Source organism: Schistocerca nitens, chromosome 6 (genome assembly GCF_023898315.1).
Source record: "Schistocerca nitens isolate TAMUIC-IGC-003100 chromosome 6, iqSchNite1.1, whole genome shotgun sequence".
Taxonomy (NCBI): Eukaryota; Metazoa; Arthropoda; class Insecta; order Orthoptera; family Acrididae; genus Schistocerca; species Schistocerca nitens.
The window spans coordinates 292,639,722-292,666,694 of record NC_064619.1 but is presented as its reverse complement, the minus strand read 5'-3'; the positions used below and the strand labels follow the sequence as shown (position 1 = coordinate 292,666,694).

The following is a 26,973-nucleotide window of genomic DNA, read 5'->3' as shown; positions in this document are numbered from 1 at the left end:
CGCCGCAGCAGCCTTAACGGAACCAAGGGGTTAGCGCCGACACGCTCCTGTGTAGCTTCCGCCGGCTTCAACACCACCAACGAGGTCACGTCGCTCTTTGTTGCTGGCGGAAAAGGAGGTAAAGACTGTTTCGTTCAATGCGCCCCTTCCAAGAAAATTCTTTGTCCACAAGTAAACCACAATATCGAGTTAAGAATAATTCTGCAATAATCAAATATAGTTCGTCCCTTTCTTAGAGTTTTTTATCTGCCCGTAAGAATCCGCAGCTTCATCGATAGATGGTGACATTTACAGTAGACTAGGCCATAACAAACGCTAGCAGTACTGGTGTTATAAAAATTTTTCATGAAGGAAGTTCACCACAGTTCGTAAATGTTTGAAAAAGTCATAGTTGACGCGCCAAAAGCAGCTGATTAAGTAGCTCTTTATTCCCAACTGGTTTCGACCTTCAGATCTTCATCAGGTATCCAAACTCCATTTATAACGCGTTACATGTGCGTTAAATAAAATAAAATCGTTCCCAAGTCACTACTGTCGATAGTTAAGTGGAACGCTATTAAGTGTCATCTACTTACAACAGTTTTGTCCCAACTTTTCATGTGGAATCCAGCGTAAAATGTAGACGAAGAATCGACCGTTGTGGCCGAGCGGTTCTAGACGCTTCAGTCTGGAACCGCGCGACCGCTACGGTCGCAGGTTCAAATCTTGCCTCGGGCATGGATGTGTGTGATGTCCTTAGGCTGGTTAGGTTTAAGTAGTTCTAAGTTCTAGGAGACTGATGACCTCAGATGTTAAGTCTGATAGTGCTCAGAGCCATTTTCTTTTATAGACGAAGATTAACAGTGTTGGTATGTTTTACTATTGACTCTGTAATGTATTTTACTATTGATAGCAATGACGTAGAATGTATTGTACGTTATTTGACGCCACAGTTTTAATACTGGCATGTAAGATTTTATAAATCACTTTCAGATACGTGATAATGATTTGAAGATCGAAACAAGTTGTGAATAAAGAATTACTTATCAGCTGCTCTTGGAGATTGAGATTATATGTTTTCATGTCTAACATGCATTTATACGTTATGTGATCTTAAAACAAGCACAAAAAACATCTTCCAGTTATTATTACCTACATTACTCAGGGAAAAAGGACAAAATAATTTGACAACAAAGTTCTCACTGCATTCAGAATTATTTGATATGGAAACCAGCTTGAATGAATAGCATCATGAAAACAAAGTGTTTTATTCAAAAGCTTATAATGAACAGAAAGGTCATGATATTATTGGTATTACCATCCATTTGACTACAAATTGGTTTGTACCCATTTATGGTGCTCCTAGGTAACAAGTAACTCTCACACAAAGTATATTAAGAGGGAGGGGTTGTAGGACGGACTCGTGAGGCCAAACTGAGTGCACGAACCCATGTCCGGAAGTGTCATCTAACAGTGCTACAGTGTGTCGAAAGCGCCAAAGAGCCATCTAACGCTGCCAGACCACCTCTTCGGCAGTACACGCGTCGGTTCTTTGACAGTCCCAAGACGGAACGACTCACAGTGGGTGTGACAACATTCAGAACCTTAGACGGCATCGAACGTGTACCATCGTTGATTATCGTTTCGATACATGGATTCCTGTTCTCAGTTTGTTCCTCATGATACTCAGCGTAAGCTTTCGAAACTTCTTGGTGTCGCTTTGTAACACGTCTACACCAACAATCGCCTTTCAGAAGGAATAATGAATATTTTGGGAGGTGTCCAATATGTATTGATAACAGGGCTGCAGCTGGTTACAGAGATAAGTTTTCATTTCGCGTGTTGGTACTCCAGTTACTATGGATTTGATTATCGATTGTCATTTTTATTTTGAAGTTCAAGTTATGGAGATTATTAAAGTCTTTCTGGGTGTAGTACCGCTTTATTGTATAAAATATAATATACTTTAAAATATATAAATTACAAAACCTACGTTTCGACCGTATTGCAACGGCCTTCCTCGGCGCAATAAATTTAATCATCTTGACACCGACCGCAGAAGCCTACGTAGTTAAGTTCAAGCTGTGAAGTTGTGCTTGAGTCTACATAATTGAATTTTTCGATTGTGAATGTGATTTGCCACGGCTACTTCTTTCTCTTGCCCTCGTGCAGCATACCTAGTGCTCCGTCCTTTAGCATTCGACATCGTCGAGACGTTAAATTACAACTTTTCTCTCATCTTGCATTTATCTTCTGCCCACTTTGTCATTAACACTCAATTTAACTGGTTTTGTTCCTTTATGGCTCGTTACATTTGTCGTCTGTCAATAACTCTGACTTGCTCTGCTTGCGTTTAACTCGTTTACAGTCATAAAAATACAGTGCTTAGGATGTTGAGGAGCATAATATTCTGTATTACGGTGATAAACGTGCACTTAAGTTCATCGAATTAATCATTAAGTAAATGAGGGCCTGTAGGTCCCAAAAGCAACGTAATTTAACGACAGAGATAAGGATGGACTGAATAATGAGGTTAGCATTAGTAAGTTTCTATCTTACAAAATAGGCGACCCTGTCATTCTGTGTCCGTCTCCGTAGCTGAGTGTGCACCATGTCTGACTAGTATCCGAGGATCAGGGATCGATTGTAGGTATTGCCACGGATTATATGTTTGTTGGAGGAACGAAAAGAGGTGCATTCAGCCTCGCGATGCTAACTGAGCGGCCGCGGTGGTCTCGCGGTTAAGGCGCTCAGTCCGGAACCGCGAGACCGCTACGGTCGCAGGTTCGAATCCTGCCTCGGGCATGGATGTGTTTGATGTCCTTAGGTTAGGTAGGTTTAATTAGTTCTAAGTTCTAGGCGACTGATGACCTCAGAAGTTAAGTCGCATAGTGCTCAGAGCCATTTTGCTAACTGAGGAGCTACTCGCGTGAGAAGTAGCGGCTCCATACTGTGGAAAACTCGCAAGAGCCGGAAGAGCGGTGCGGTTACTCTATGCCCCCCCCCCTCCCCACACACACACACCAGCCCATCGATACTGCGTCCGAATAACACTATGGACAGAATGACACGTGTAATTCACTCCCTCCTTCCTACTTGCAGCTATTGTCCACAATAGTCTTTTGTAAAGATATGAGGGGAGCGAAGATTACAATAAACGTTCTAGTTTACTTATCTTTTCATGTAGAGTTGGCTCCACTTCTTCTTGTCTAGGGGTCTGATTCTTGAAGCTGAAATTCTCACATTTTAGGTTTTCACAGTTGAATTGATCGAAATAAATTTGAAGATTGTTGTTGCAGAATTTTTGTTGTTATGTTAATATATTTTGTCACATTCTAGTATATCATACAGTCTTTTGATTTTTCACATTAACAAAGCCGAAATTACGTTGTTCGCACAAAATACAAAAATACCTCCAATCACATCAGAGGCATGCTTGCTACCGTCTCACTCAGCGGAAATAACAATATTCCAAAGGGTTCACAATTTTTCTTGATAAATGAGTTTATATTTGTTTTGATTATTATTTCATAAATGAATCAGGAAATAAACATAATAAACAGTACTAGATTGTGTAATTAACAATAGAAATTTTAAATGTGCCAAATAATTCGTAATTTCAAATGTTTCTTAAAAAATAATTGTAACCGTACATTCAGTACTAGTACTTATTGATCATATCATCCAAAATAAAGTAATTCCTTTTCATAAATTTTAGCTTGAAATATAACATAGGCCTACAATGTATAAAACTGTATGAAAGTTTTCAGAAAATCAGTTGAGACAATACTGACCTGTCCAAAATTCGAAAAATAATACTGGTATCGACAACTACTGTTGAGGAAAAGTAATGCTAGCGGAGGATGTCCCGTTACACACGGGTGACGGCCGGTCACTGCTGACTGTTGCGTCAGGGGAAGTTCGCAGAGCTGTGCAATGAAATATTTTTTCCGCATGGATCACATGACAGATGTAAATGTCTTAAACGAAGTCATTTTTCTGCGTAGGCACATCTATCACTGATATGAAGTCCTTGAGAAAAAGATCAAAAAAGTGCTAAATTTGTTGTCATGCATCCTATTTGATTTTAAGACTTTCACCACGTCATGTGTTTTCCACTTCAACAGTTACACTAACGCATTTTAATTTGTTTTTTAATGTGGCACAGTGACAAAATCCTCAGCAGGATTGCAATTTCTCCATTTTACAAATGGACTTCACATCTGGGATAGACTTGCGCGTAGCTACTATGGCTGTGTGAAACTCTCATTGCACATGTTGTTTTATCCACACACTGATGCATGGACCACAACATGCTGTACGCAAAAACGATTTTTAACTTTATGTAGATAGGTGATACCCAAGGGGAAAAAATTAGCTAACTGTTAAATAATAAAATGAAGTATTTATTTGAAACTAAAAGAACAAGCTACACAAAAAAAACTTGCTTTAAGAAATGCAAAATAAAACGTTAAGGAAATCTGACTGGTAACGACCTCATTGTATTTTTGACACTGAATATACGTTTAATAATGCCTTTTAGACCGTAATCAGTCATTCGGCAATTTTAATATTTTAGATGTCAAACAATTTTCATTTTTCACTTATCGTTTTGAGGAAAATAACAGCCAGTAAACTACCAATCCAGCGTCCTTTATTGTCTCTAGATTTATACTGTACCATTCTTGTTCCTTTCTCTTCTCTGTTCAAAGTTATGAATCTCTTATTTCTATCTTTCTCATCACCATGTCTTCAACTTGCGATAGTGTGGTCCTAGAATAATTCCAGTCTATCACTTTGTTCTATTTCTGTTTGTTTCCCTTGGCCAGGTCGTGGAAGAGAAACGTGCGTCAGTCCATATACATTTCAACGATGGTTGCTGAAACCATACGCTGTGTCCATGATACATACCACAACACTTTCATCATTATTACAGGTAAGTGGTGTACCATCGCATTCTTCTTTCATTTGTCGTAAATTAGTCTTTTCTCTGTTTATTCCATATCCAGCAATCTGTATTACAACATGCTTGATATTAAATCTAGGTTCACTTTCTTTAGTTTACAATATTCCTTCCATAGAGCGTACAGAATTCTTTAAAGATCAAAAACTCACACGTCGCTGTACATCGTTTAGCAAAACCATGTAGCCCGTCAGGAGAGAAAAAGGAATCATGATACTGGACGTAGTGAAGTTTATTTATAACGTTAGATTAAACGAAGTGTGGAAACACTGGATCACATATTACTTGACATCATTAATATCACTGTGCCGCTCGTAGAAAGGGCTCGTAGAAGGGGTTTCAACCTCTTTAAGAATACAATTACTTTTACTCTGAATGCTGGTGAATGTTGCTGATTATCTTCTTTGTAATGAAAAAAATAGTAGGCTCTGATCGTGTTATTAATGTTTTTGGGTCGTGCGAAACATCAGTGTCTGTTTGCAGTATAGCTCATAAACTGTGTCACAAAGAAAGAATCACACAAAGACCAGACGTCCCAACAAGAATATTAAAGTATTTATTCAAACAGCTAAGGCGTGACAGCATTGACAAAAAAATGTACTGAACATGAAACTTCCTGGCAGATTAAAACTGTGTGCCCGACCGAGACTCGAACTCGGGACCTTTGCCTTTCGCGGGCAAGTGCTCTACCAACTGAGCCACCGAAGCACGACTCACGCCCCGTCTCACAGCTTTACTTCTGCCAGTATCTCGTCTCCTACCTTCCAAACTTTACAGAAGCTCTCCTGTGCTGTGGCTAAGCCATGTCTCCGCTATATCCTTTCTTTCAGGAGTGCTAGTTCTGCAAGGTTCGCAGAAGAGCTGCTGTAAAGTTTGGAAGGTAGGAGACGAGATACTGGCAGAATTAAAGCTGTGAGTACCGGGCGTGAGTCGTGCTTCGGTAGCTCAGTTGATAGAGCACTTGCCCGCGAAAGGCAAAGGTCCCGAGTTCGAGTCTCGGTCGGGCACACAGTTTTAATCTGCCAGGAAGTTTCATATCAGCGCACACTCCGCTGCAGAGTGAAAATCTCATTCTGGATGTACTGAACATGTTTGTGCGCTGTATGTATTGTCTACCACGTCTCTTCCGTCCAACTGCATAGTTCGCTGGTACTTAGCAATTTACTCATGGCTTCCGGGTGCACATACCTAATGCCTGTGACAGCTGAATATAGATCCACTGGGATTGAATACGAGGGGAGAAGTGGTGTGATAGGTGCTTAGGAATCTTTTCGCGGGACGTGTGGTCTGGTGTTATCTTGCTGCAACACAATAACGAAATTCTGCTGACTAGGCTTCCACACCCCGAGAATATCGCAATTACTGTTACTGAAAATATCCATAGTATTTTGTGACTGAAGTCACACACAGATTCCATTGACAGGCCACGCCATCAATCTGTTGTCCTTGAAGTACGATACCATGAATGTTTACTGCATACAGATCCTAATGTTTTAGACGGCAAAGGGGCATGCGTGAGACGGTGAGAGCTTGACAAATTTTCTTTTATAAACGGAAATGCCCTGCAGCACTCACCAGTATTCATTTTATTTTTATGGTACGGCAGAAATTACCTTTAACAGTCTCGCTACCATAATAAACACATGTTACACACTGTATGATGCAATGACAAGAGGCATGTAAGAGATCACTGAAAAGTGAGCCTATCACGGATGCAGGTGTTCTGTATGGGTTCAAATGGTTCAAATGGGTCTGAGCACTATGGGACTTAACTTCTTTGGTCATCAGTCCCCTATAACTTAGAACTACTTAAACTTAACTAACCTAAGGACATCACACATATCCATGCCCGAGGCAGGATTCGAACCTGCGACCGTAGCGGTCGCGCGGTTCCAGACTGTAGCGCCTAGAACCGCTCGGCCATTCCAGCCGGCTTCTGTATGGGATATCTCCAAGAAACTGTTCAAATAGTTTGTACACACTGAGTCTCATTCCAACCTAAATACTATTAGCATGCCCCGAATAGACAAAATAGTACCATGATCTGTGCAACGGGTCTCTCTCGAATGACAGAGACTGTGGAATTCAGATACGTAGAACACGCTAGTCTCCCGGTTCACGCAGTGCCCCCAAGTCTCCAGCGTACCAACACCAAGGAATGGTTTCTGCTCTCGTCCATGAAGATTAGGTACTGATCGACTCCACTACAAAAAATGTGAACACATCTTGGTAGAAAACAGTTATCAGTGAGTGAACTTATGCCGAATATTTGCATCATGATGCTACCCAGACTGTAAATCCAGATTTACCATTCTTTTCGCGTTTCAGTTTGTTTCGGATACGTACTGACCATATCATGTGGTATTCATAGTCGCTCATTACATCGAACCGAGAGCCACTTAACAGAATCACCCTGAACTGCTGCCGTTGACCTCCGCGGCGATATTACGGTATGATTAGGAGACGTGTGCAATTGCGTGGAATTCATAGCACGGGATTCCCGGGATAGTATCCTAGTCGTGAAATGATTGTGGGAGAAACGTGACTAACTACAGCAGTACCAAGCCCTACAGCAATTTGTGCAGTAATTGCAGACGGGAAATTTTGCCATTTCTGCTAAGTATCCATCTTATTAGCCGACTTATCTCCATCCATGACTTATGCAATGCTCAGATACAGCTGTTTCTCTGGTAATAGCAGCTTTCTTCTCTGCTGAGAACATATTTTTTTTTCCATTTCCATTTCATTAGTTGCAGCGCGAACTATTTCACCCTCTCAAGCAAGGCGACTGTAATTTGCAATTCTAATTGCTTAGTCAGCACCTTGCAGCCGTCCTCCACCCGGATTATTAATTGTAATCAATACAACAGACTTCAGGTACACGATCATTAGGATGTATCGGCTGCAAGTGACTGCCGACAGGGCCGTCTACCAGGCCTTCTTTTTCTTCTTCTTTTTTCACATTAATTCCTACAGCGAAGCGACAAATTTATGGTTTGGTGTAATCTACGAGTATCACTCAGCTACATACACATGGATTCAGTAGGGAGCCCGATGGCAAAATTAGACTGTGAAATCTCGTACAGCTGCATATGAACATTCCTCACGGGTTCCATCACAGCTTGAAAACAAAAGAACCATAGCACAGAGTACAAGAGAAAATGTCTCTGTTACGGTCTTCATTGTGACTTGCAAAATATTATTCAGTATTGCGTTCTACGCTTTGAGCCAACGGGCCATTGCAACTACGGGCCATTGCAACTGTCTTTGTGTTGCGTCAACTGGGGTAATGATATCTTTGGTTTCCTTTACAATCACGAATAAAAATTACTCCAAGCGAGAATTTTATGACCCTACGAATCCGTTATTCCTTCACTCCTAAGTTACGACGTCTCTCGACGGGTTACCCATTAACTTCTTCTTCCGGCTTACACCAGCTCGTCGTCAGTAGGATTCCTGACGCTTAGCAAAGTCTCCACAGCCTTTATGATCGGATGACATGAGGCTTAGAAGGTCTTGTTACACTTGTCTCGTGAAATACTGTTCTAGTGTCAGCAATATGTTCGTACTGAACCAATACTAAATTACTTGTAGTCCGTATTATTCACTTGTGGAACATATTGTATGGTTTCGGACGTATGCTTCATGATGTACATTGTCTAGCGAAGCATTACAGTCAGCAGATGGGAAGTGGGGCAATGAGAGAATTTCATGCAGTTGGGTAACGTCAAAAATATGTGATCTAGTGATGTGAGCCCGATCAAAATCACATGAAAAAGAATAACAGGGCATGAAGTGATACTGAAAATAACCGATGATGGAGTGTAACCACTCTCAGGTACAAATATTTGAGTGAAATCACAAGTTTGTTATCTCGACCTTGAAACGACAAAGATCTCTGTCTGACAGCAGCATACACTGATCAGCGCTAGAACATTAAGACCACCTACCTAACATCCGGTATGTCCACCTTTGGCACGGATGACAGCGGTGAAGCAATGAGGCCTTGGTAGGTCGCTGGAGGAAGGTGGCACCACATCTGCACACGCAAGTCACCTCATTCCCGTAAATTCTGGGGAGGGGAGCGATGATCTCTGAGGACACGTTCAATTGCATCCCACATGTGTTCGATCGAGTTCAGATCTGGCGAGATGGGGGGCAAGCACACCAATTGCAGCTCGCCACTATGTTCCTCGAACCATTCCGGCGTACTTCTGGCCTTGGATCATGGCGCATTATCTTGCTGAAAAACGTCACTGTAGTCGGGAAACGTGATCATCATGAAGGGGTGTACATGAGCTGCAAGCTTGGCCGTCATAGTGCCTTGTACGAGTTCACTGGGCCCATGGATGCCAATATGAATGTACCCACGAGCATAATGGAGCGCCGCCAGCTTATCTCCATCCTGCAGTACTGGTGTCAAGGAGCTGTTGCCTTGCAAGAATTCCTGAGACCATGCAACGCACTGCCACTGCGTCGGCGTCCAGTGACGATGATCACTCTCCATTTTCAGTTGTGGTTGACGATGTCGTGGTGTTAACTTTGGCACATGCATGCGTCGTCGACTGCGGAGGCCCATCGTTAGGAGTGCTCACTGTATGTGCACTGTATACCCAGACGCACTTGTACTCAGCTTAGCATTAGTCAGATGTTAGTCTCGCCACGGTGCGCCGCCTGTCCGAGCCTACGACGTCCAAAATTAGTAATGAGGGAAGGCCGCCCAACCCCACGACATCTGGATGTAGCCGGCCGGTGTGGCCGAGCGGTTCTAGGCGCTTCAAAAAAAAAAGGCTCTGAGCACTATGGGACTTAACATCTGTGGTCATCAGTCCCCTAGACCTTGGAACTACTTAAACCTAACTAACCTAAGAACATCACACACATCCTTGCCCGAGGTAGGATTCGAACCTGCGACTGTAGCGGTCACGCGGTTCCAGACTGAAGCGCCTAGGGCAGCCGGCCGGTGTGGCCGTGCGGCTCTAGGCGCTTCAGTCTGGAACCGCGTGACCGCTACGGTCGCAGGTTCGAATCCTGCCTCGGGCATGGATGTGTGTGATGTCCTTAGGTTAGTTAGGTTTAAGTAGTTCTAAGTTCTAGGGTACTGATGACCTCAAATGTTAAGTCCAAATGGTTCATATGGCTCTAAGAACATCTGAGGTCATCAGTCCTCTACACTTAGAACTACTTAAACCTAACTAACCTACGGACATCACACACATCCATGCCCGAGGCAGGATTCGAACCTGCGACCGTAATTGCAGCGCGGTTCCGGACTGAAGCGCCTAAAACCGCTCAGCCACAGTGGCCGGCGACGTTAAGTCCCATAGTGCTCAGAGCCATTTCAACCATTTGCACATCTGGATGCGGTTTCACCTTGGTTCCGCCACGTGTTGAAGGCACTCACCGCAGCACTCCCGGAACACCCGACAAGTCGTGCAGTTTCCAAAATGCCCGTACCGAGCCTCCGGGCTATGACAATCTGCCATTGGTCAAACTTATATCACCCACTGATACTTCACGCGCCGTGTGTGTGTCTGACTAACAGTCATTCCTCGCCAGTTGACGCTGCCATCGCCTGGTCGGCTTTATATCGATAGTAGACCGGTGGTTACAATGTTCTGGCTGATTAGTGTACATGGTGCTGTACTTCGGAATATCACTTAATCTTTTCATGTGGCGGAATGTCGTCCTCATAACGGAGATCATTCATGTGAACAAGACGACTTTCCGATTCGAGCAGAAAGGAGAAGGATATTAGTGACATTGCTACAACAAAATTTTGTTCGATTTACTAATGCACATTAAACCTGCAGCAAATTTGTGTCATTATGGTGCTTAGTGTACCTGAAAAGGCGACATAGATGGTGCGTGTTAGAGCAGATGTATTTGATGACAAGGGTAAACTGCACAGTGGACTGGATTCTGCGTTCAACACTAGACCTGGATAAGCCAGTTCGATGGCTAGAGAAGAAAAATAAGTGGGTCGCATTCAGCGACAGTAATTTTATTCATCTGTAGATCACTTTTACGAGGATAATTGACAAGTTCTGGTATTACAATTTAATAACAGCAACAATAACGTGTACATAATAAAATTTTCACTCTGTAACGGAGAGTGCACTGATACGAAACTTCAGAACTGTGTACCGGACCGAGACTCGAAATCGGGACCTTTATCTTTCGCAGGATAGGGCTCTACCAAGTGAGCTGCCCTAGTACAACTCAAGACGCGTTCTCGCAGCTTTACCTCGGCCAATACCTCATCTCCTACATTCCAAACTTCACAGAAGTTTTCCTGCGAAACTTGCAGTCAAACACTACTGGAAGAAAAGATGTTACGGAGAGGTCTAGTTTGACAAGAATGCGACAGGTGGTCAGCCGTGGCCTTGTACTATGAATTATTCTGGCATTTGCCGGAAGTAATTTAGGGAAACGACTTAAGACCTATATCAGGGTGACCAGATGAAGACTGGAGGCTCCACTCTCCCAAACATAAGGCCAATCTGTTTAAACAAATGTTACACCATTTGGTCTATCCCTAATGTACAACAATGTTTTACGAAGAAGTTATTCAATAATATAAAATGCTACACTGTTCATTCATATCTCACTCTCTGTCACTACACATATTATACATATGTTGTTTCGTTGCATCCACTACACACACTGTCTATTGATGTCAGGGTCACAGCGACTATTTCTGTTTCCATTTTGTGTATCACAACTTCCCATTTGCCGGCTCAAAAAAACTGAGCCAGTATCTGTCTCTAACGACCTCAGAAACATGATTAAGTGTTAATATTATGAAACGCATACTGTGACAGCAGATTTTTTCAGAAAAGAAAAAAGAAAGAAAAAATAGTGTAAAATTGGTATGTGATATTATATATGTTTTACTGTCGTTATTATTATTTACATGTATTACATTTTTCACCAAACCTCTAGCGTGTGTTATCTAAGTATAGCCACAATGTATGGAATGTATTGATCAACAGGTACTTTGTAACTGCCTTTTTAAATAAGTTTGATTCAGTAATCTCTTTAATATCCCTGGGAAATTTATTTTGTAGTGTTATTCCTTAGTACAAAATGCTGATTTGAGTATACCTAGTAAAACATCGCAGTTTTTTGAACCAATATTCGAGTTACTTGCTGATTTACTTTATCTCAAATTCATCTGTGTTATCGAGTTTTTACCTATTTACTAAGTATATGGTCTGTTATATGGGTGACGGCCACGTCAAGGCGAGTTAATTTTATCCAATTTGTCGAGTTTGTTGCATATTTTAGTCTGCAGTTAACGGCAAACAACCTTCAAAAAATAGTCCTAATTTTCTACTGTAGCCACCCTTCCCCAGCGATAATAACAAACTGCAAAGAAGGTGAATCATGCACGCACCTTGCTTCTGTCCGAAACAGAGGCACCAGTGGCGCTTCATTTTTCCATGCTGTAGTGTATCGACACTGTTCTTTCACGTGGGGACTGATACCAGTCTATTGCTTTTTTCCAGTGGTTGCTGTTAAGCTGTTCATCAAAGGAATTACTCTCTTGCTCGTGGAAAGTGGGCTGTTGGCTCATACGACAAGAACTGATAAACTAGATAAATTTTCTGAAGTTCCAAACAACATCTCCGGCCATCATTTTGGCCGCCTCTGGAGATTGTGGAATCATAGAGCCTTGTTTTATGGAGATCCCACCACCAAGTTGTCAGTGCGTGGAAACCATGGGGACTGGTGACAAATAAGCCGATTTTGTGTTATTTGAACAGGTACGACACATAATAGTTCCGAGACTTGGGATGTCAGTAATCATGAGATTCATATCTACCCGAAGAAACTGAATACAAGCGTCGCGCAGCCACATCCACAACCACCTCCATCATCCTCCTAAGGTACATTCTCCTTATAATTATTTATTGATTTCAGGCAAAGCCCATTTCACCACATACAGTTATGTCACACAACTAAATACAGAGGACATTTTTATGACCGTGTTACAAACCATAAAACACAATGTATTTCATAACCAAGTTGTATAAAGATAAGCGAACAAGTGTGCCAGGTAACGTGCCTAAAATACATTAGTCTGACTGCACAAATACAATAGATGTTACATTTTTGCTAAAGCTAGAGGAGTTCTTGGTTCACTTTATAGGAAATACAAAAAGTTAGTTATATGTGGTGACTTGAATATTAATTGTATAAGAGATTCTGCAAGGAAAAGGATGCTGGTAGACCTCCTTAATTCATTAATCTTATGCAAACCGTATTCTTTCCAACGAGAGTGCAAGGGAACAGTAGAACAACCATAGACAACATTTCTGTTCATTCCTCATTACTAGAAGGGCATTCTGTTAGCAAAAAAGTGAATGGCCTTTCAGATCATGATGCAAAAGTTTTAACTCTAAAAGACTTTTGTGCTGCAACACATGTTAAATATAGTTATCAACTTTTTAGGAAAGCTGATCCAGTTGCTGTAGCGACCTTTGTAAACCTTATCAAGGAACAAGAGTGGCAAGATGTTTATAGTGCTGATACAGTAGACGATAAATATAGTGCTTTCCTCAAAACTTTTCTTGTGCTCTTTGAAAGTTGCTTTCCGTTAGAACGTTCAAAACAGGGTACTAGCACAAACAGGCAGCCTGGGTGGCTGACTAGAGGGATAAGAATATCCTGTAGAACAAAGTGGCAGTTATATCAAAACGTTAGAAACAGTCAAAATCTAAATGCAGCAGCCCATTACAAACAGTATTGTAAGGTACTTAAAAAAGTTATTAGGAAGGCAAAAAGTATGTGGTATGCAGATAGAATAGCTAAGTCTCAGGATAAAATTAAAATCATATAGTCAGTCGTAAAGGAAGTGGCTGGTCTGCAGAGACAGCTCGAGGATATAGAATCAGTGCGTAGTGGGAATGTCCGTGTTACTGATAAGTCGCATATATGTACAGTATTTAATAATCACTTTCAGAATATAGGAGGTGAACTAAATACAAACCTAGTCCCAACAGGGAATCATATAGCGCTAGTAGAAAAAAGTGTTCCGAGACTGTTACCTGAAATGCTCCTCCATGATACTGACAAGAGGGAGATTGAGTTAATAATTAAATCACTAAAGACCAAGAACTCTCATGGATATGACGGGGTATCTAGCAGAATACTGAAGTATTGTTCTATGTATGTTAGCCCAGTACTTAGCCATATCTGTAACTTTTCCTTTAGGAGTGGTCGGTTTCCTGACCGATTAAAGTACTCGGTAGTGAAGCCACTTTATAAAAAGGGAGACAGGGATAATGTTGACAATTATAGACCTATTTCTATGCCATCGGTGTTTGCTAAAGTTATCGAGAAGGTTGTATGTACAAGGTTACTGAAGCATTTAAATTCACATAATTTGCTGTCAAATGTACAGTTTGGTTTTAGAATTGGTTTAACAACTGAAAATGCTATATTCTCTATTCTCTGTGAGGTTTTGGACGGATTAAATAAAAGGTTGCGAACGCTAGGTGTTTTCTTTGATTTAACGAAGGCTTTCGACTGTGTTGACCACAAAATATTACTCCAGAAGTTGGACCATTATGGAGTAAGGGGAGTAGCTTACAATTGGTTCGCCTCTTACTTTAAGAACAGAAAGCAGAAGGTAATTCTCTGCAATATTGGGAGTGGTAGTGATGTTCAGTCCCAATGGGGCACTGTTAAGTGGGGCGTTCCGCAAGGGTCGGTGAGGGGTCACTCCTGTTTCTTATTTATATAAATGATATGCCTTCTAGTATTACAGGTGATTCAAAAATATTTCTGTTTGCTGATGACACCAGCTTGGTAGTGAAGAATCTTGTGTGTAATATTGAAACATTATCAAATAATGTAGTTCATGAAATAAGTTCGTGGCTTGTGGAAAATAATTTGATGCTAAATCACAGTAAGACTCAGTTTTTACAGTTTCTAACTCACAATTCAACAAGAACTGATATTTTGATCAGACAGAATGGGCATATTATAAGCGAGACGGAGCAGTTCAAGTTCCTAGGCATTCGGATAGATAGTAAGGCTGTCATGGAAAGCCCATGTTCAGGAACTTGTTCAGAAACTAAATGCTGCTTTATTTACCATTAGAACAGTATCTGAAATAAGTGACAGTTCAACACGAGAAGTAGTCGACGTCGCATATTTTCATACGCTTATGTCATATAGTACAATTTTTTGAGGTAATTCTTCTGATTCAAAAAAGGGTATTTTTGGCTCAAACACGGGCTGTTCGAGCTATATGTGGTGTAAGTTCGAGACCCTCTTGTCGACTCCTATTCAATAGTCTGGGAATTCTGACATTGCCCTCACAGTATATATTTTCTTTAATGTCGTTTGTTGTGAGCAATATTAGCTTATTCCCAAGAGTTAGCAGCTTTCACTCAGTTAATACTAGGCAGAAATCAAATCTGCATGTGGAATGCACTTCCTTAACTCTTGTGCAGAAAGGAGTGCACTATTCTGCTGCATCCATTTTCAATAAGCTACCACAAGAACTCAAAAATCTTAGCAGTAGCCCAAACGCTTTTAAGTCTAAACTGAAGAGTTTCCTCGTGGCTCACTCCTATTCTGTCGAGGAGCTCCTGGAAGAGCTGAAAAATTAAGCAAATTCCAGTGCTACATTGTTGATTTTCTTTATTTAAACTTACGAATTGTCGCCTGAATACGTTTCTTGTATTTCATTTTATCTGATTCTACTATCGTGTTATAATTTTATGTATTGACTCGTTCCATGACCATGGAGACTTCTCTTTAATTTGGTCCCACGGAACAATAAATAAATAAATATTTTAATAAAAATATACACACAAAAACGTACATAATGGAACTTCAGAAAAGCTCCTCAACTTTTAAAATTCTGTTTTACAAATGCAGGTAAAATGGCAAACGCATTTGGCAATGGACCTATTCATGTAACTAAGAGCTCCTCTAAAAGAAAAATAATGCTTCGATTTTAAAATACACTACTGGCCATTAAAATTGCTACAACACGAAGATGACGTGCTACAGAATCGCGAAGTTTAACCGACAGGAAGAAGATGCTGTGATATGCAAATGATTAGCTTTTCAGAGCATTCACACAAGGTTGGCGCCGGTGGCGACACCTACAACATGCTGACATGAGGAAAGTTTCCAAGCGATTTCTCATACACAAACAGCAGTTGACCAGCGTTGCCTGGTGAAACGTTGTTGTGATGCCTCGTGTAAGGAGGAGAAATGCGTACCTTCACGTTTCCGACTTTGATAAAGGTCGGATTTTAGCCTATCGCGATTGCGGTTTATCGTATCGCGACATTGCTGCTCGAGTTGGTCGAGATCCAATGACTGTTAGCAAAATATGGAATCGGTGGGTTCAGAAGGGTAATACGGAACGCCGTGCTGGATCCCAACAGCCTCGTATCACTAGCACTCGAGATGACAAGCATCTTATCCGCATGGCTGTAACGCATCGTGCACCTACGTCTCGATCCCTGAGTCAACAGATGGGGACGTTTGCAAGACAACAACCATCTGCACGAACAGTTTGACAACGTTTGCAACAGCATGGACTATCAGCTCGGAGACCATGGCTGTGGTTACCCTTGACGCTTCATCACAGTCAGGAGCGCCTGCGATGGTGTACTCAACGACGAACCTGGGTGCACGAATGACAAAACGTCTTTTTTTCGGATGAATCCAGGTTCTGTTTGCAGCATCATGATGGTCGCATCCATGTTTGGCGACATCGCGGTGAACGCACTTTGGAAGCGTATATTCGTCATCGCCATACTGGCGTATCACCCGGCGTGATGGTGTGGGGTGCCATTGGTTACACGTCTCGGTCACCTCTTGTTCTCATTGACGGCACTTTGAACCGTGGCTCTACCCTTCATTCGATCCCTGCGAAACCCTACATTTCAGCAGGGTAGTGCACGACCGCATGTTGCAGGTCCTCTACGGGCCTTTCTGGATACAGAAAACGCTCGACTGCTGCCCTGGCCCACACATTCTCCAGATCTCTCACCAATTAAAAACGTCTGGTCAATGGTGGCCGAACAACTGGCTTGTCACAATACGCCAGTCACTAGTCATGATGAACTGTGGTATCGTGTTGAAGCTGCATGGGCAGCTGTACCTCTACACGCCATCCAAGCTCTGTTTGACTCAATGCCCAGGCGTATCAAGGCAGTTATTACGGCCAGAGGTGGTTGTTCTGGGTACTGATTTCTCAGGATCTATGCACCCAAATCGCGTGAAAATATAATCACGTGTCAGTTCTAGTATAATATATTTGTCCAATGAATACCCGTTTATCATCTGCATTTCTTCTTGGTGTGCCGGCCGCGGTGGTCTAGCGGTTCTAGGCGCTCAGTCAGGAACCGCGCGACTGCTACGGTCGCAGGTTCGAATCCTGCCTTGGGCATGGATGTGTGTGATGTCCTTAGGTTAGTTATGTTTAAGTAGTTCTAAGTTCTAGAGGACTTATGACCACAGATGTTGAGTCCCATAGTGCTCGGAGCCATTTGAACCATTTTTTTTCTTGGTGTAGCAATTTTAATGGCCAGTAGTGTTTTATGCAATGTAATTGTTCCGTCATTATTGTATTTATTACGTTCTAATGGTACATGTACACTGTCCTCTTCAATGAGTCAGTGATGGAAACTAGGAGAAGGTAATAATCTTAGGAAATTTCTTGTCTTATTAGTGTTAACGTGACCTCCTCTTAGTCTGTTAACAGTAACAAGGTCTTTCACTGTGAGCGCCCATTTGAGACACTAAGGGTGACGTAAGATCTGTTACTGAATCACGCTTTGACGTCACGATCCATGTCTGCTAATTCAGTCCATTCTGGTTTTGCTTGGTTGACGAATGTGTTATGAATATCACTGAATCGTAGGGCTATGAGAGTGGTAACTCCGTTGCGACCTTTTCGCCAGTTATATTCGTTGCCGCTAATATAAACGTGTCCTGGCATCTAATGTAGATGAATCAGTTGACGCATCTCCTGTGCCCTATCGAGACTTCTCAGTATACCGTATGCCATGGGATTTACAGATTTTCCTTCAGCTGTCCTCGTAAGAGACTGTACGGCACCCGTCAAGTCGGTAAATATTACGTTTTCGTCGACGTGTAAATCAACAATGTAAAGTATAGCTTGATGAATGGCAAACAACTCCACGGTTAATATCGATGCTTCTGCTGGTGACAAGAAGGATAGTTCCCAACCCGCGTCGTCATCGAAAATTGCGGTTCCTGTAGGGATTCACGTTTTGAGACCATCCGTGCACATTTTGTAGCAGTCATGCCAGTTGCGATCCAATTTTGACTATGTAGAGACTCTCAGTTCACTCTAGGCTACTCTAGCTATTTACCTATCAAGTCCGCCCCCGGTAGCTGAGTGATCGCCGGCACGGTAGCTCAGCGTGCTCGGTCAGAGGGTTAGCTACCCTCTGTAATAAAAAGAACTGAGTGCACGGATCAACAAAGAACCTGCACGGGTGTCATCGGACGTCCGCCACGAACAAATTCAACGAACAGTATAGAACAAAATGAGATCCAAAAAAAAAAAAAAAGTGGTCAGATCGACGGACTATCAATCCTAAGGGCCCGGGTTCGATTTCCGGCTGGGTCGGAGATTTTCTCCGCTCAGGAACTGGGTGCTGTGTTGTCCTAAACATCATCATTTCATCCCCACCGACGCGCAAGTCGCTGAAGTGGCTTCAAATCGAAAGACTTGCAACCGGCGAACGCTCTACCCGACGGGTGGCCCTAGTGACATGACATTTTTATTTTTACATACAGCACAGTGAGTATTTGAAGAGATGTCGTTTTAATGAAAACACATGTCACCTGCGGAAATAATGGTAACGCTGCACTGCCGGATGCTCCACAGATATGCTTTAATTTCTGTCTCCTTTTGAAAGCCTGTCTCCTAGTGAAGTTAAAAATCTTAGTGTATATGTACTATAACTTGACCTCCAGTGTTTAATTTTGCTTTATGATTACTGAAACCTATGTGTAATATAATACCTGATGCGGATTTGTGACTGATTTACTATTGAAAATCTATTATTTGTTTCGGCAGTTTCAGGTAACTAAAGGAAATGGATGACTGCACCGGAGAGATGCGACCTGTGTCACCTTGTACTTTGGCAATGATCTTTGTCAAAGTTCTTCTCTTTGCAATGAGTCGCACGATGTAAAAGACCATTTCACGGATGGCACATTTTACTGGTAAGTAGAATGGTTGAGTCTCTTACGTTCAGTCAGGAAATTGTCAAATCTGCTCAAAAGTATCCAGACACCCCTATGTAAATCGGAAATGAACAACTGATGTCACAAGAGGCGGAACGACAGTATAAATAGAGGCAGGGAGTTTGTGTTGTCAGTAGGGAAGCAGTAAAAACAGAATGGGTCAGTCAGCGGAGATCTGTGACTTCGAACGTTGATTAGTAACTGGATGTCACCTGAGTAACAAATCCATCAGGCACATTTCAACCCTTCTAAGACTCCCAAAGTTGACGGTTGGTGATGTGACAGTGAAGTGGAAACACGAAGGGACAGCAACAGATAAATTAAGACCATGCAGATCTCATGCACTGACGTATGGGGACGGTCGAGCATTGTCGAGTGTGGTTGTAAAAAAAATCACTGTTAATCAGCGATAGAAATCATGGCGAGTTCTAGTGTGCTACCAGCAGTCCAGATAACACAGTGACTGATCGTCGGGAGTTACAAAGAATGTGGTACAGTAGTCAAGCAGCATCTCATAAGCCACACATTTCTGCAGGCAGTGCTAAGCGTCACTTGAGGTGGTGCAAAGAGAGACGCCACTGCACAGTGGAAAGCTGGAAGCGCTGTACGCCGTGGCAAATCGAAAGAAGGGTTTAGGTTTGGCGAATGCGAGTACTTTACCTGCCACCATGTGTAGCGCCAACAGTGAAGTACGGAACAGATGGTTTTAGGGTTGGGTGTGTTTTTCGTGGTTGGGATGTGGTACCCTTACTGTACTTAAGAAAGGCTAATTGCGGAAGGATGTGAGCAAATTTTACAGCATTGTGTAGTGCGCACTACAGAGGAACCGTTCGGAGACCATGACTGCATCAGCAAGACAATGCACCCTCTCGTAAAGCATCAGTTGTGAGAAATTGGTTTTTGGACAATAACATTCCTAAAATGGACTGACTTGCCAAGAGTTCCGACGTGAACCCAACGGAACACCTTTGGGATTAGTCAGAAAGTAGACTTCTTTTCTAACATCATCGCCCAACATCACTACCTTCTCTCTTGAAAAAAATATAGCTGCCATTCCTCCACAGACATTAACACGCCTCACTGAAAGTTTCCCCAGCACAGCTGAAGCCGCCATAAAGATGAACGACTGACATACCGCATATCAATGTCCACTAAATAATTGACCAGATACTTTTGATCAAATGGTTCAAATGGTTCTGAGCACTATGGGACTTAACTTCTAAGGTCATCAATCCCCTAGAACTTAGAACTATTTAAATCTAACTAACCTAAGGACATCACACACATCCATGACCGAGGCAGGATTCGAACCTGCGACCGTAGCGGTCACGCGGTTCCAGACTGTAGCGCCTAGAACCGCACGGCCACCCCTACTTTTGATCAAACAGTGTAATAATTTATCATTGGGTTTTTTCAAGTCCACAGGATAAATGTATACATTAGTAAGACGTTTCTGAAGGTATTTGGTTTGGAGTGTAGCCTTGTGCGGAAGTGAATCAATAGTGGACGTAACGAAAGTGAGAACGGACGATAAACAGTTCAGATGAGAAAAGCATAGAGCCTTTTGAAATGTGCCATAGAAGAATGCGGAAGGTTAGATGGATAGACGTTATAACTAATGAAGAGGTAGTGATTCGAACTGAGGAGACAACAAATTTATGGCACAGCTACACTGAAAGGGGGGGATTCCTTGGTGGGATACAGCTTGTGCCATCCACAGTCTAAAAGACTTGACTATCGCGAACAGCTTCAGTTGGATGTAGGTTGCACTAGTTACGCAGACGTGAAGATAGACTAGCGTACAGATCTACTACATTAACAGTGCACTTACCACATATTGTGTATTCCTTTAGAAAGATTGTTTCCGTGACGATGGCAAAAACTTTCAACAGTGGTGGAGAGGGGCAATGCTGAGTCGGAAGTTTAAGCCAAAATGAGAAAATTTCTAATTTTGCCACCGAACTGCTGGTCATAAGCAGATTATGTAAGAATTTTATTTATCAGTACAACTCGCTCAAGGTGCAACATTCATAACAGTTGTTCAAAGCAGTCTTGTACACCTTCGAACAGGCTCGGTGTTGAACTGAATCGTAGAGAAAATTGTTAACAGGATATTCTCTTTGGTCTCGATACTTATTTCACGCACAAGAATTTTCAGAGCAGCTCACAAGAACAAATCATGTGGAGTCTGCTGGAAGCTTTTTTTTTTCGCCTTTTCAGTGAAAGTATAACGAAAGTGTTCACGAGTAGGATGTGCAGGGTGGTCCATTGATAGCGACCGTGCCAAATACCTCACGAAATAAGCATGAAACGAAAAAAACTACAAAGAACGAAACTCGCCTAGCTTGAAGAGGGAAACCAGATGGCGCTATGATTGGCCCGCTAGATGGCGCTGCCATAGGTCAAACGGATATCAACTGCGTTTTTTTAAATAGGAACGCCAATTTTTTATTACATATTCGTTTAGTACGTAAAGAAATATGAATGTTTTAGTTGGACCACTTTTTTCGCTTTGTGATAGATGGCGCTGTAATTGTCACAATCGTATAAGTACGTGGTATCACGTAACATTCCGCCAGTGCGGACGGTCTTTGCTTCGTGATACATTACCCGTGTTAAAATGGACCGTTTATCAATTGCGGAAAAAGTCGATATCGTGCTGATGTATGGCCATTGTGATCAAAATGCCCAACGGTCGTGTGCTATGTATGCTGCTCGGTATCCTGGACGACATCATCCAAGTGTCCGGACCGTTCGCCAGATAGTTATTTAAGGAAACAGAAAGTGTTCAGCCACATGTGAAACGTCAACCACGACCTGCAACAAATGATGATGCCCAAGTAGTGTTTTAGCTGCTGTCGCGGTTAATCCGCACATCAGTAGCAGACAAACTGCGCGAGAATCGGGAATCTCTAAAACGTCGGTGTTGAGAATGCTACATCAACATCGATTGCACCCGTACCATATTTCTATGGACCAGGAATTGCAGGGCGACGACTTTAAACGTCGTGTAGAGTTCTGCCGCCGGGCACAAGAGAAATTACGGGACGATGACAGATATTCTGCACGCGTTCTATTTAACGACGAAGCGTCATTCACCAACAGCGGTTACGTAAACCGGCATAATATGCACTATTGGGCAACGGAAAATCCGCGATGGCTGCGACAAGTGGAACATCAGCGACCTTGGCGGGTTAATGTATGGTGCGGCATTATGGCAGGAAGGATAATTGGCTCCCATTTTATCGATGGCAATCTAAATGGTGCCATGTATGCTGATTTCCTACGCAATGTTCTGCCGATGTTACTACAAGATGTTTCACTGCATGACAGAATGGCGATGTATTTCCAACATGATGGATGTCCGGCACATAGCTCGCGTGCGGTTGAAGCGGTATTGAATAGCATACTTCATGACAGGTGGATTGGTCGTCGAAGCACCATACCATGGCCCGTACGTTCACCGGATCTGACGTCCCCGGATTTCTCTCTGTGGGGAAAGTTGAAGGATATTTGCTATCGTGATCCACCGACAATGCCTGACAACATGCGTCAGCGCATTGCCAATGCATGTGCGAACATTACGGAAGGCTAACTACTCGCTGTTGAGATGAATGTCGTTACTCGTATTGCCAAATGCATTGAGGTTGACGGACATCATTTTGAGCATTTATTGCATTAGTGTGGTATTTACAGGTAATCACGCTGTAACAGCATGCGTTCTAAGAAATGATAAGTTTTAAAGGTACGTGTATCACATTGGAACAACCGAAATAAAATGTTCAAACGTACCTACGTTCTGTATTTTAATTTAAAAAACCTACCTGTTACCATCTGTTCGTCTAAAATTGTGAGCAATATGTTTGTGACTATTACAGCGCCATCTATCACAAAGCGAAAAAAGTGGTCCAACTAAAACATTCATGTTTGTTTACGTACTACACGAATATGTAATAAAAATGGGGGTTCCTATTTTTAAAAAACGCAGTTGATATCCGTTTGACCTATGGCAGCGCCATCTAGCGGGCCAGCCATGCGCCATCTAGCGGGCCAACCATAGCGCTATCTGGTTTCCCCCTTCAAGCTAGACAAGTTTCGTTCTTTGTAGTTTTTTTGTTTGACGCTTATTTCGTGAGATATTTGGCCCGGTCACGATCGATGGACCACCCTGTATAGTGTGAGTTGGAGTTCCATCATGTTAGAATCACATACCCGGCCGAAGGTCAAGTTTCTGGTTACTTGTCTCAAACTGTCACAAATTTCCGAGCATGTTGGGGAACGGAAAATAGTTGGGTCTTCACAGTAACCCCTTGCACCAGCCATAGGCGTTTAAAAGCCATCGTGCTTACTTTATACACGGAAGAGACAAAGAATCTGGTACACTCGCCTAATATCGTGTAGGGCCCCCGCGAGCACGTAGAAGTGCCGCAACACGACGTGGCATGGACTCGACTAATGTCTAGTGCTGGAGGGCATTAACACCAAGAACCCTGCATGGCTGTCCATAAATCCGCAAGAGTACGAGGGGGTGGATACCTCTTCTGGACAGCACGTTTAAGGGCATCCCAGATATGGTCAATAATGCTCATGTCTGGGGAGTATGGTGGACGGCAGAAGTATTTAAACTCAGAAGAGTGTTCCTGGAGCCTCTCTGCAGCAATTCTGGGCGTATGGGGTGTCGCATTGTACTGCTGGAATTGCCCAAAACCGTCGAAATGCACAATGGACATGAATGGATGCAGGTGATTAGACAGGATGCATACGTATGTGTCACCTGTCATAGTCGTATCTAGACGTATCAAGTGTCCCATATTACTCCAACTGCACACGCCCCACACCATTAAACAGCCACTACCAGCTTGAGCAGTCCCCACGTCCATCCGCTCGATACAATTTGAAACGAGTCTCGTCCGACCAGGCAACATGTTTCCAGTCATTAACAGTCCGATGTCGGCGTTGACGGGCCCAGGCGAGGCGGAAAGCTCTTTATCGTGCAGTCATCAAGAGTACACGAGTGAGACGTATCGATGACTTTTCGTTAAATGGTTCGCACACTGACACTTATTGGCCCAGCGTTGAAATCTGCAGCAATTTTCGGAAGGGTTGCACTTGTGTGACGTTGAACGATTGTCTTCAGTCGTCGGTGGTCCCTTACTTGCAAGATCATTTCCGTCGCAGCAATGTCGGAGATTTGATGTTTTACCGGATTTCTGATATTCACGGTACACTCGTGAAATGGTCGTACGGGAAAATTACCACTTCATCGCTGCCTCGGAGATGCCGTGTCCCATCGCTCGTGCGCCGACTGTATCACCACTTAAATCTTGATAACCATTGTAGCAGTAGTAACCGATCTCACAACTGCGCCAGACACATGTCGTCTTATATAGGCTTTTTCGACCCCAGCGCCATATTCTGCCTATTTACATATCTCTGTATTTGAACACGCATGCCTATACCAGTTTCTTTGGCGCTTCAGTGTATTTGCACTGGCCAGAAAATCTGCTTAAATAGCAATTCCCAGAGCTGCTACAGCTCCAATTGTTGATTAAAAATATCTGTGCTTTCAACTTACGTTTTTCATCATGAAAAATATCGTATGTCTTTCGGTCCATTTTTACGAAAACCATATAACCCCAATGGCAACGTGTATTTAACTAACAAACAAAAATAGAAGATTTATCACTTTTTCTGTTACTTTAGAATCGTATGGTACATATTAGAATTTTAATTTGTTATTAAGACAATGTCGAGGTATATTTATAAATCTTTCAATGATGTTCGGTTACAGGTGATCCTCTGTCCTCTGCCGACGATGAACAAAAGCGCCAAAGTGGCTGGTCTTTATGCTTTGTTATTTCAGTTATCTGCTTATCTGAGCAGAAGATCAGCAACACGACGTGGCATGGATTCGACTAACGTCTAGTGCCGGAGGGAACTTACACCGTGAATCCTGCAGAGCTGTCCATTAATCCGTAAGAGTACGAAGGGGTGGATACCTCTTCTGGACAGCACGTTGAAACAAAAGGCCACAGTTAATAGATTTCCACGGTAAACATATTAGGTTTTGGGCTTTGAAATACATTGATAGACATGTAATTCATCATTACTTTCTTAATTTCTGCTAATCTTCACGTATTTACTTACAGGTTGAAGCTCTCGGTTCATAATCTCAAGATCTTTCATGTGTTCGGCTCCAGTAGACACTGAAAATACCTGTAAAGAACAAAAAGAAAAAGATTGCTTCCACAGTCGATTTCTAGGGGCTGGGGAACAACGCTGGAGCATCTGATTTTCTGTCTTCTTCTCCTTCTTCTTCTCCTTCTTCTTTTCCTTTAGCGTTTCCCATTTCTCCATGGTGACGACATTCTTATACGGGTTGAAGCAGTATTAGTGACAGAGGCCGCATGCCCTTCGTGACGCGACCTGGAGCATCTGATAATGGTGAAAAATTATAGGTACATACGTCATTGGTTTATATCAGCAATAGTGCCAGTGATTTAGGTGAACATTTCACTGACGTTGTCTAATTTTGTCATTGTACTGAGACTCGAAATGCAATGAACGGTAAGAAGGTAAGAATCACGATAGAATACCCCAAAAACACAGTCTACTGCTCACTCTCTATAAAATAATGGAACCAAGTAAGAGACTAAAAGTACCTGAAAGTCAATGGAACATAATATGCTGATTAGGAAGAAGTATTCCCATTCAGTGACTAAATCTTATTTGTCACTACAATCAGTAGAAGATAACTACAGTAGTAAAACCGACATCTTACCTTTCAGAAGGCACGCTTGCTTTATCAGACGCCCCATTCTACTTATCTGTTTCATTAATAGTCATTACCTATATTTGCAATCAATTAATTATATATATTAAGACTTGCTTCTTCTTTCACTGGAGCGCTTAGCACCAGTTACAGTGTACGTTTTATTGACAGAAAGTGCAGAACACGAGAATATCTATGACACCCGAGAATCATCTGCAAATCGATGTTCTTCTCACCGCACTCTGTACAAAGACTTTGTGCAGTTAAGTGCAAAACTATAGGAGCTAATGTCTGCTGGGACACAGCTCTGAGTGTCAATGATTTTGTCTGCAACTGAATCGTTTTTTTATGTGCGTCATGTAGCTCTTCGGGTAGATATGGATCTCATGCGTGTTGTCATTACAAATCTCGAAACTATTATGTATCGTACCTGTTCAGTTAACATAAAATCGGTGACCGTAAAAGTTAACAGGCAGCACGCAGCCTTCCGGGCGTATGTGAAGCGTCTCGGACGGGGCGTAATTTTGTGATGGAAGGATTATTATCTAGAAGACAGTCAGACGTCCTCTGAGAGACTTACAGAAGGCAGCAGTCGTTTTACTATCGACGTTGAGGTGACTAGATACCGAGAACAAGCTCCATTGGACAAAGCGGGGACAGAGAATGGGTGGTAGTATTTTTAAGGAATCAATATGACACCCGTTTATAGTAATTATGAGGAAAACGTCGACTCGCGAAATGAGGATTACTATACGGGAATCAGTGTTCAGAGAATAGATTTCTAATAACATAAAGTTACGAGAAAATTTCCTCCAAGGAGGAAATATCTCTAACTTTCTTGCTTTAGCAACGCTGAGAAAAAGTCAGTGATTTGCTCCATTTAGCATTTATAATTACAATACTCTAAGTGCTATTACATTTCTAACACTTACCTTTAGTGTCAACGACTTCTGTACGTCTATATGTTCGAAAAATAAAGTTGTGTACCAGTATTGTCTGTAAA

The 26,973-nt window shown here is 42.3% G+C and overlaps 1 long non-coding RNA gene across 3 annotated transcripts; it reads left to right on the top strand.

Moving 5' to 3' along the window:
• LOC126263665 (uncharacterized) lies at positions 1–26,973 on the top strand. 3 transcript variants are annotated; one of them, XR_007546882.1, is made up of 6 exons: positions 1–118; positions 4,809–4,915; positions 12,454–12,834; positions 19,029–19,177; positions 25,062–25,249; positions 25,348–26,973. It is a non-coding gene; the product is annotated as an uncharacterized LOC126263665 (long non-coding RNA). The 3 variants fall into 3 exon arrangements; XR_007546880.1 differs by having other exon boundaries at positions 24,990–25,249; XR_007546881.1 differs by lacking the exon at positions 12,454–12,834 and having other exon boundaries at positions 24,990–25,249.